The following is a 10,605-nucleotide window of genomic DNA, read 5'->3' as shown; positions in this document are numbered from 1 at the left end:
GATAGATGGTGTGATGAATATTATTTTTGTAATGTAAGGGATAGTACAATTTGTGAGATTTTATCTCCTTCTCTTACATTTTAAGCTAAAAGAGGACGTTTGGATAGTGAGTATGATATAATGGATGGAATAGTGGATTAATGGAGAGTATTTTATGGTGTAAGGGATAGTCTGTTTTGTGAAATTTCATCTTATTCATTTGCATTCAAAGCTTACACATGACATCTGGCTTGTGTGTGTATTTGTCATTGTTTATCCTTATAAAACCCCCTTTGTCTCAAACAAATTCATTTCACCGACCTACCTACCTACCTACAGTAACGCACATTCAGGTCAGCCACTTGCAACACTGTTTCCATTTTCCCCTAGTGTCCAGTATAGTGGCGTAATTGAAGCTAGAAATTTTGAGGCTATAAATATAGACTTGGTTTTTTCCATAGGACTTTCCATAGGTTGTAGCTAAAAATTGATAATAGGGTTTTAAACGGGATCTCCACACAAGGTGAGGCTATAAATATATACTGGGTTTTACCATAGGCATTTCCTACAAGTTGTGACGATAAATAGGCACTAGGGTTTTTCTACATAGTATTTCTGGATAGTGGAAGAGATAGTCTATTTTGTGAGATTTTATTTATTTCCTTCTCTTACATTTTAAGCTAACACTGGGCGTTTGGAAAGTGAGTATAATTTAATGGATGGTATAGTGAGTGTAATGAATAATATTTTGTGGCTTAAGGGATAGATATTTTCTGACATTTTATCTCCTTCTCTTACATTCTAAGCGAACACAAGGTATTTTGGATACTGAGTATGATATGTTGGACAGCATAGTGGTGTGATGGATAATATTTTTGTGGAGTAAGGGATACATTTGTTTGTGAGATTTACTCTTATTCGTTTCTATTCTGAGATGTAAAAAATAATTTTGGGATGGTGGGTTAAGGGGATGTTAAATGGTATAATTAATGTGATGGATATTATTTTTTGTGTGTTGTAATGGATAGTCTATTTTGTGAAATGTCATCTTCTTCGTTTACATTCGAAGCTAACACGTAACGTTTGGAGTGTGTGTGTGTTTGTGTTTGTGTGTGTGTATTGGTCTTCGTTTGTCCCTATAAAACTCCCTTTATCACTACGAAATTAATTTTACCTACATACATACCTACAGAAGCGCGCGTTCAGGTCAGCCACTTAGTTTCTAGCAAAAACTGACCATGAAATACAAAAACAGGGACATAGAAATGAGAACATAAAATTAGCATACTTAGCAACACTTTAGGGTCACTATAGAGACAAAAAAATAGACATACAAATCCAATGGATATAAAATGTAGCTAACTAACCAAATTTATAAATAACTCATCTATAAGTAACTACGAGATCTCATGCTCGGTTCGGCTAAATCTCGGAGCCTTTCGAACAGATCCATTCGTCTTACTTACTTACCGACACCGTAGCGCCACTATACAAACAAAAAAGGGACATAGAAAAGGAACATTATAGAGACACATTTAGGGACACTGTAGGGACATTAAAGCTATAGTTTTAATCCGCATACCTATAGCGTACCTAATCATATGTCCATAAATACACAAATATTCTAAAGCATAACGGACCACATAAACTAGTTCAGGTGACTATTCAGATCTTTGAAGAACTTACGTATAATTAGCTACGAGATCTCCGGTTCGGTCCAGCTGAAGCTCGGAGTATTTGTGTGTTTGTGTTTGTTTGTTTTTGTGTGTGTTTGTGTGCGCGAGTACGTTTGTGTGTATGTGTTTGTTGTTTTTCTTAACAAAATACACTTGCCCCTAAATACAAAAAATAGTATTTGTATGTATGTGTTTTGTATGCACACGTTCGTTTGTGTGTGTTTGTATTTTGTTTATGTATTTTTTGTGTGCACGCGTACGTTTATGTGTGTATGTACGTATCTGTTTGCTTTTTCCTTAAATACAAAAAATAGTGTTTGTGTGTGTGTGTCTGTTTTGTGTGTGTATGTATGCTCGTGTACGTTTGCGTGTTTGTTTTTTCCTTAACAAAAACACTTGTCCCTGAAAACAAAAAATAGTGTCTGTGTATGTATGTGTTTTTGTATGCATACGTTCGTTTGTGTGTATTTTGTTTGTGTGCACGCGTACGTTTGTATGTGTTTGTGTGTTTGTTTCTTTCCCTTAACAAAAACCATTGTCCCTGCTCAATGTGTTTGTTTTGTGTGAATGTGGAGTAGTGTGACTATAACCACTAACTCTTTTGTTGATGTGATTGTGTGTGTGTGTGTGTGTGTGTGTGTGATTTGGATTTTTAACCTAGCTTTATCAGTTTTTCAGTCATATCGCTACGATGTCTGCAGTGTGGCAGTTTAAAGTGATGTCTAGCACTGGGCCATCATGCCGAAGACGTGTAAGCATGATGTCCCACCCAGTCACATTATCCTGACACCAGGTCAACCAGTCCTAACACTAACCTCTTAATGCTGAGCGCCAAGCGAGGCAGCTGTTAGTATCATTTTTGTAAGTCTTTGGTATGACTCGGCGGGGATTGTGATTGTAGGTAATGGTGTGTTTTATAAATAATAAATTTCCTTTTTCACAATGTGTTGATAGTAAATAAACATGGATTTTGTTAGTATAAGCGTGTTGTTTTGTATACAGATTTATTTTAGATTAGCACTCTCATCACTGTGGATTGTTTGGTAGGCGATTCTCTGTCTACAAAGTTATATGTCCCGTCCCGCCAGGCGTTATATATTTTTTTTTCGCTGTCACTGTTTTGCCCACTTGCGGTCAGCCACTTGCAACAACGTCCATTACCGTGACGTAACCCCACCTATTCCATTCCTATTGTTCATATACAGTCCCAATCCATTGTCGCTATACACCCCTATGTTCAGTTCCCCTTGACGATAAACAGACCCAATATCTTTTGTCGCTATACAGGCCCAACCTTTTGTCTGTATAAATTTTGTCCATAAACGTTCCCAGTGGGTCTTGTCCATGTAATTCCCATTGTATGTAAAGTATTCCACACCTGTTCAATTTCCCCTTTTCCGTAGACAGTCCCAATCCATTGTCACAATACATTCCCTATGTTCAATTTCCCTTGTCCGTAGAGTATCCCACCCACGTTAAATTCCCTTTGTCCGTCTATAGTCCGACCCATGTTAAATTTCCCATTGTTGGAATATCGTCCCAGGGTGTTTTGTAATGGTAAATCCCATTGTTCGTATAGATCTTGTCTGTGAATCGTTCCATTTTTATATATTCTTTTTTGCAAAGGTAATTCCCATTGTCCATGAATCGCCGTAAAACGCTATACCGCTTGGCAGAGCGGGACATATAACTTGATACAGCGCCTGGCGGAGCGGGACATATAACTTTATATAACACATGGCGGACATTGTTGCCATTGTCCATGACGTAACCTCACCTGTTCCTTTCCTATCGTCCCTATACAAACCCAATATTTTTTGACGCTATACAGGCCCAAATGTTTTTTTTACGCTATTCAGTCCCAATATTCCCCGTGTTAAATTCCCCTTGACGCCAAAGTTGCCCACGACCTTTTTGACTGCGATTTCCACTGAGGTTAGACAGTTCCACAATTTCCGTTTCCCCTTGAGGCCAGACAATCCTAAAAGCCCATGTTCAATTCTCGTTTGAAGCTAGACAGTCCCACCATGTTAAATTTCCGTTTGAGGCTATATCGTCCCACACCTTTCTTCCTTATATAAATCCTTTGAGGCTATATCGCTTATATTGAGCCTCGAGGGGCCAAGTCCCCTGACGCTAAACAGTCCCAATTCCTTGAGCCGCTATTGTCCCATCCATGTTAAATTTCCCCATGTGAAATTCCCCTTGATGCTAAAGTGGCCCACGACTTTTTTGACTGGGATTTCCACTGAGGCGAAAGTGGCCCAATCCCTTGTCGCTATGTTCGATTCCCAATTCACTCCATGTTAAATTGCCCCCATGTTAAATTCCCCTTGCCACCAGGGTACAGCTTCCCTATTTTAACGAAGAAGACCCATTGAGGCTATAGTGGCCCAGTCCCTTATCGCTATGTTCAATTCCCCATTCACTCCATGTTAATCTTTCCCATGTTGAATTCCCCCTGAGGCTATAGTGTTCCACGACTTTTTTGACTGGGATTTCCATTGAGGCTAAATCGTCCCCATTCACTACTTTCCTAGCCGACTGCTGTTATATCACTGTCTACATATTGTGCAGTGTCTGCATGAGGTGCGCATACCTCGCATCAGTTTCATGAACAACACAAGCTGAAAAGAGCAAATTCACAAATATATCAATATTGTAATAAGCCAAATGGGTTTCTATACAGAGCGAGTTCAACCCTGGCGTGATTCCAGCTAGAAGTCACCTTTTTCGTCTGATTTTTCAAGGACATATCTACGACTGCTGCTGTAAACTGGAAATTCCAACGCGCACAGACTATACATTTTTTTTCTTCTAATTAATGCATGACCACAAATTTCTCAACTTCATAATTGTCTGCCAACAGCACAAATTCATGGTTTCTCCTTATTTCATTTCCGGAACGTATCGCCAGTATTTCACGCCGTGGAAACATACAACGCAGTCTCCAGATAAAGAGAACTTCTTTCCGTACGCTACCCTAGGTCAGTCAAATCATGATTCTAAGCCTCATTTTGCCTGTAACTTTACACAACGTTACCAACATGTAACAAGATGACGGAACAGTCCCTTCACAATTATTCAATTGTACGTACAATTTACCAGTTCCCAATCATAAATATTACACATAGAGTCACACAAGCAATCCACGTAATTAGATTTTAATAGCGACAGAGACACTTATGACCTGAACTCACAAAAACTAAACCATGCCATAATGAAATATCACCATCACGAACACTGAACTCTGTGACGTTTGCTCCAAGTAATTGGCTAATTATCCGGGCTAAGGACTATTTTCCCAGCACCGATTTTCCATAATAAAACATGTAATCACAAAAATGTAAGAAATTCTTAAAAGAGAAAGGTATATGCAAACAAATCCTTAAAAGAGAAAGGTATATACGAATGACGCATACCCCCAGTTTATTACAATATCATTATTTGTTATACAATAATACCTCAGAAAGTCAAATCATAGCCTTAAGTTAAGAAATTCGCCATTGACCAATTTTCAAAACTGTCCCCAGCCACGTAAACAAAGCAGCAGAAAGGAGCGAAATTCATCGAGTTTTTTTTTTTAAATTCAACAAACAATTTACTTCCCTAAAATACATTTGAAAATGTAACACAAAGTTACTTTCGGTATTGCGAATAAAATCCAAAATAATCCTTGAAATTCTAACACAAGTCCTAATGATTAAAGTTCTGAATAGACTGTAATTCTAAAAACAAAAAAAATAATGCTTGTTGTGTTAATGCGCATGTGATGACCTGAATACTAATGATGTACAACCATCTTTTGTTGAATCATAATGCTAATATCCAAGAATATATCCTTGTTTGAATTTCACTAAAAATCAAAGTCTCTATTTCCAAGAATATTATCTTAGATGAGCACTTTGTAGTTCCGGTGAATAAATTATTTAAACAAATATTTTTCAGCCCAAATGAAATACCGGACGCCACAATACAAGACTGATTTTTGCTTCAGATATTATTGCAGGAATAAATAATTTTTCCAGTAAACAAGATGTTACACTCCTTTTCCTGACCGAGGTCACAATTAGCATTTTCTAGAAACAAAAACGAAAAAAACTTATTACCTAATGAGAAATTTCATTCTAGAAGGTTCTAAATGTTTATTAGATAATATCGTAGTTATAATTAGAAGGTATGTTGCTAATATTGTAATAAAGAACGTAGTAGGCACAATGTCCTTGACTCAGACCAAGATAATATTCCAAATAGTTATCCTTCAGTCAGAAAAAGACAACGTTGTTTACAAAACTGACACTGAATTTGGACAAGGTCAGCTAGAAAAATACATGTATACATAACCCATATGTACCGTATATTTTAGGTTCTCAAATGTAAAACAGGACATCTATTACACATCATATTTCTATTGTACAAGGGCTGTAAAAAGCAAATTGTTTTGAAAGTTCGATTTTAGGTGAACAAGGATATTTTTCAAATGGAAATATTACAATAAGATTTCAGCAATGTTTTAGAATCCAAAGTTAGAGAAAACTATGTTATTGCTGGGAATTGAATGTTTTAGTTACTAGTAATATATATATATATATATATATATATATATATATATATATATATATATATATATATATATATATATATCGATGAAAACGTGAAACATTAGTGAGTGCAACAGTGGCTGATAGATGTATTTAGTCTATGAATAAATATTGTTACGAATACCGACGTGGTGAAGATTATTATAGCAACAGCTGATAAACAGCACGTGACAATTCGTCAAAAGTTTGAGAATGAGCTAAAAGAAGAGAACGTCAGTAAGAATTAGAAAAACAGAATTAACTTAAAGAAGTCAACGTTAGTAAGAATTAGAAGACACAAGGATGAAAATGGTTGGAGTGTGCTAATCACACATGATTTCAATTATGCATATCATAAGATAAACAAACAAGCGTTTACAAGTGTATTCTTGGTAGATAGAACTGGCGCAATTTACTCTTTTTAAATCAGATTTTATTGCAATTTTTATTTATAAAAAAAACTAATTTTTTAAATGATTAGCAAAATGACATCCTCAGCCAGTAAAATAAACCAACTTTTTCCGCAAATTTAAAACGCCAATATATTAGACTACAAATGATACCAAGCAATGATACTGTATTACATTACCAATGATGTTAGGCAATGCTGCTGTATTACATTGCCAATGATACCAGGCAATGCTCCTGTATTACATTACTAATGAGACCAGGCGATGTTGCTGTGTTATTTTACCAATGATACCAAACAATGCTACCGAATTACATTACCAATGATACAACACATTGCATCTTTATTACAATACTTATGATACCAAGCAATGCTGCTGCATTACAATACCAGTGATACCAAACAATGCTACTGTATTACATTACCAATGCTACAAGACAATGCTACGTTTATTACATTACCCCGATATCAGGCAATGATACTGTATCACATCACAATTGATACCAGGGATTGCTGCTGTTTTACATTACTAATTATACCAGGCAATACTACTTTATTACATTACCAATGATACCAGGCATGATTAATGAATTACATTAACAGTGATAGCTGGCAATGCTGCTGCATTTTGTTTTAGTTAACTAAAACAAATAATTAGTAATATTTTAATTTCATCTTTAAATTTATAAACAAATGAATACGTACTATTTTTATCCGCACTTGTTTTCCTCTACCTCGAATTCCTCCTTTATATACCTTTAAAATGTTGATATAGCTACTCTCATTTCTATAGCTGTAATAACAATAGCAACTTTGCTCTCATTTCCATAGCTGTAATAACAATAGCAAATTTGCTCTCATTTCTATAGCTGTAATAACAATACCAACTTTGCTCTCATTTCTATAGCTGTAATAACAATATCAAATTTGCTCTCATTTCTATAGCTGTAATAACAATAGCAACTGTTATACTTTCCTCTCTTACCTGGTGGTAACGTTTCTTGCTTTTTGAACAAATGTTATTAATATTTCATCTAAAAAAATCTAAATCTGTGAAATATCAAATTATTTGTGCCATTTTACTTTCATAAGTTTGATTCTTCAATATCTTAATCATCAAAACATGTATTAGCTTTTTTAGCCGTAGTTGCTGATTTGTTCCAAATGTATTCTCTAATATTCCCTAAGTTTAGTTTGTTGCTTCGTAGATTGTCGTAATAATGTAAGTTTGACATTTGATGATTTCCATTTATTTCCGTCTTTTGTTCAACTTACTGTGCTTACGAAAAAGCACCTCCACCTTTCTGCGTAGCTATTGACCCTGATAATAAAGTTATATTCGGGTTATTCTTTTCATATATTATTACTACTTTTACTTGTTCCACGACGCAATAAAATGGAATTGGATCATTTTGAATGGAAATTTCCATCAACTTGCAAACAATTCGCTTCTAAAACATTCTAAGTATTAAATAAAGCTACGCCTTAAACTCAACTCGAAGTAAACTTTTTTTAAAAAGATGACAAAAGTCAAGTAGACCAAAACTTTACCCTCATTCATGGACAGTGATCAAGAACACAATATAAATTAAATATAGATCACAGTTTGAATACCAATTTCTGCACCGAGTGCTAAGGTGATATCATTTAAACATATTGAATTAAAAATGAAGAGAAAAAAAACAGAACATCTAAAACTCTGATAAGCATCACAATGAGAATAATACGAAATATACAGGTTGCACATGGCATTGTGATAAAGATGTATCCTGGATATCTTGTAGTCAACGTCATTTGTTCCATTAACACTGGCTGTAACAACTGTTGTTATTACACGAGTGTCTGTTTACCACATAGTTAAATAAAGGAGATAGACAAAATAAGAATTATTAGTTATTTCTATCTTGACAACATCCTTTTGGTAATTTCAAAACCTGAAGGAAGAAAAATATGGAACATTGTAAGTCTGACAAAATATGATTCATCTGAAAAATGTAATGAGACGACCACAAAACAAGCAATAGCCACAACGATAATTAATTATATTCAAGATATAATGATAAGAGATTTTTTTTAAAAAAAGGACTTCAGTTCGAGTACATTTCTAACATTTTGAAAGTTAAAAATAACATACGACTTCAATTGGGAGACGAGTAAGAAATTTAATGAAATTTATAAAGCAATATAAAGAATTTTGTTGAAAAGTTATTAAAGTTATGTACTAATTCTGTTCAAATCAAAAACGGTGAACACAATATCAACCTTGCATTATTTTAAGACAAAATATTTTCCATGCTTTATTCAGAAAATTCTGTAAAACCATTTAACTCAAGAAAACATCATAAATGAAGGCACTACCAATTGCAATGAAAGCAATTGTAGGGGACGTTGAAGATAAATACCGATACCTCCGAAACGAGAGAGGGAGAGAGAGAGAGGGAGATGAACAGAGTTTTTATATTCACATGAAACTTGTATTCAACATTTAAACAGCGTTAGCACAGAGTTAGCTCGAAATGAATATATTTGAGAGAACCTTATAACATGATTCTGTGTGGTGTTACAAAGTGTGGAAAGTAAAATTTTCACCTATATTGGACTGAAATGACAAATTCAGACATTCTTTTATTTTGTTATCATAATTTATCAAACATTTGTGAAAAATAATACTTATTATAAGAAATGGCTTTTAGACGAAAATATAATAGTAATATATCCTGTGATAGATAAATGGCTGTACGAACTTATTGGTATTTACCATGGAACTTTGTGTATGTTATGTGATTAGCTAATTATGAGCATGCAAAGAAAAACTATCAGCCAACGTAGCCAGTTTAGAATTCAGTGTTAGGTACTACGGAATACATGCACCGGTGATATGCAAAAATATAATTCTGTCAGAAACAAGTGTTCATCAAATTATTACATTTATAATTTAATTTTAATCTAACAGTAAACAATGACGACCTGTGGTAAAGAGAGAAGACACAATGAAAATAATTTAAAAGAAAAAATAAAATTTTAAAAAGCTTGGAATAACTTTTAAATTATACTTTGGTACAGGAAGTTCCTTCAGGTCATATTGAATCCCTTAAGGTCATAGTGAATACCTTAAGGTCATGTTAAAATCGCTTTATCTTCTTTTGCACTAAATATGTCATTACATCATAGCAACTTCATGCAACCTTATTTTTTATAATATTGTATTGTGAGTGTGCACTGGTCCATGTTTTCCTTACCCTCAAGTAATTCTTGTTTAATCGAATATTAATTTATTTTTGTTAAGTTTGATTTATTTCCACAATTCATTGGTGCTTGTGTGAGCAACTGAGTTTTCAGGATTGAAATAAAAATGTCTTTAACACCTTTTCTCCATTCATTTATAGCTTTAAATCTCTTTTAAAATTATTGTTTCATTTTGAATGAGCTACATTGTAATTGAAAATATTTGAACAAGTGGTATTATATTTCTGACTTTTGTAACAAGGCCGTGATGTCTGTATCTGAAAATAATGCTTCCTTCCTCTCAATTCTGGATTTTGTCAAAGTATGGTCTAATATCATTGTCTCAAAATATCATGTGCTAAAAGCAACAAAAATTAATAAATAATGTATTACATCATAAAATACATTCTACCATGTTTTACAACAGCAGAAGAATTGCAAAGAATTTATAAATAACATGACCTTGAATTTATTAGCTCTCTTGAACAAAAGCAAAGATTATTTTATTAAAATATTGAAATATTATATAGGTATTCATTTCATATTCAATACAGATCAATATATAGATTCTTTTACAGCGGTCTTCCTATTACAGCTTGAAGACATTTTAACTTTCGTCAGATTTCTACCAAAACTCTGCTAGAAAAGAAAATGAATTTTCAAAATACACAGAATTTTTTTTAACGAAACTTACAATTTTGGAAACTTTATTATGCAAATCAATTATAGAGAAAGC

This window comes from Sinohyriopsis cumingii, chromosome 18, assembly GCF_028554795.1.
Source record: "Sinohyriopsis cumingii isolate HCF-2022 chromosome 18, ASM2855479v2, whole genome shotgun sequence".
NCBI classification, from domain to species: domain Eukaryota; kingdom Metazoa; phylum Mollusca; class Bivalvia; order Unionida; family Unionidae; genus Sinohyriopsis; species Sinohyriopsis cumingii.
This window is presented reverse-complemented; position numbering follows the sequence as displayed.